The sequence below is a fragment of the Struthio camelus genome, chromosome W (assembly GCF_040807025.1).
Source record: "Struthio camelus isolate bStrCam1 chromosome W, bStrCam1.hap1, whole genome shotgun sequence".
NCBI classification, from domain to species: Eukaryota; Metazoa; Chordata; class Aves; order Struthioniformes; family Struthionidae; genus Struthio; species Struthio camelus.
The window spans coordinates 21,166,935-21,168,316 of NC_090981.1; the positions used below are offsets into that span (position 1 = coordinate 21,166,935).

At 38.3% G+C, this 1,382-nt stretch overlaps 1 protein-coding gene across 1 annotated transcript in view; it reads right to left on the reverse strand.

Annotated features, from left to right (window-relative positions):
• Positions 1-265: 265 nt before the first annotated feature.
• LOC138064259 (putative histone-lysine N-methyltransferase PRDM6) overlaps positions 266-1,382 on the reverse strand; it is a 79,878-nt gene continuing 78,761 nt past the window's right edge. Inside the window, exon 8 of the mRNA XM_068925972.1 lies at positions 266-1,382. This exon is cut by the window's right edge and continues 1,664 nt beyond it. The gene's annotated coding sequence lies outside the window, so the exon portion shown is untranslated.

The following is a 1,382-nucleotide window of genomic DNA, read 5'->3' on the forward strand; positions in this document are numbered from 1 at the left end:
GCTTGCCCATGTTAGTCTTACGTTTGCTATATTGTAACAGAATGCCAAATGTTGTATTTGAGAAAAATCCACTAGGAAATCATGGTTTTTCATTGAATTGCTTTTGTATGCTGCCAAATCTGTTATGAAAGTGCCATATATAAAATAATACAATACATGAAACTGTGCTTAGGTATCTGGCACAACAGAGTGATTTACACAAGAAAGAATTATTTGGAAGAAAAAAGTAAGACCTGCAGAAATCCCACCCTGGTGCATTTTTAAAAAAAAAAAAAACAGTAAAATCTTGAAATAATTGATCTTTATTTTAAGCCCGTTCAGGAGACTACTACTTAGACACAAGTTTAATTAGAAACATATGAATAAGCCTGTCTCTATTCACCAGGGAGCGTGGCGTATCTGTAAGCACATACTTACATGCTATTTGCATCACAAGCTCAAATATAAATCCCTCTGTGCGCGAGGCTGAGTGCTTTGAACTACCACTAAGCACCTCCCTGATGAGGAGAGCACAGTTAGATAGCGCAGCAGCCCAAGTCACTGATCTAGCAGATAGCTCCCGTTTGCTTCTCATATCTCATTCCCAACTCCCGTGTTTGTAAATTCCTCTATTTTTTGCGGCAACGTCTCATTTGCTTCCAGAAACGGCACAAGGCTGCTGTTCAGCTGTTAACTAAAACCTGGCGCCCTCCCCCTTGCCCCGAGCTTATTTTACATTAAGTCTCTAAAATAAGGGAAGGTGTGAATTACCAGGAGAGAGGGTTGGAAAGGTTTAGGATCAGTTTTTGGCTTCTCTGCTTAATTAGCCTTGCTAGGAACAGAATGATGTTCAAATAGTCACCTTTAAGTTACAATTCTTCCTACCCAGCTTCCCACGCTTCTTTGAACCTAAAAGAAAAAAAACACATTTATATAGTAGCTAAGAACCTCTCACAGCTTGGAGGAAAAAATTGGGCAAGTGACTACAGAATTGTTCACTCCCCATATCTCTGCATTGAGAAACGGCTGACAACTCACAAGGTAGAAGGCTCTTTATGAGATAATCTGCTACTTGCGAGAACAATATTAAAAATCACTTTTTTTCCCCCCACAGCGTTTTACGTTGTTAATGGCCAAACACAAAAACAGTAACTCCTGAAGTTATTCCCTGCAAAGCTTTGGAAACTCTAGACTCTACAATGTAGTTTATGCAATATAATAAAGCAAATGTATCTGAGGTAAGGATATCCTAGATTTTTAATTCATTTCTGACTTCATTTGTATTTTACCGTATGCTCTTTTTCTGCTTGATCTCTTTGCAAAATCATAAATGGTCTAAACTTGTGAGTAAATTTGTAGCTGATCTGGTCTAGCCCTTTACAGAATTGGACACTTAAATCTCT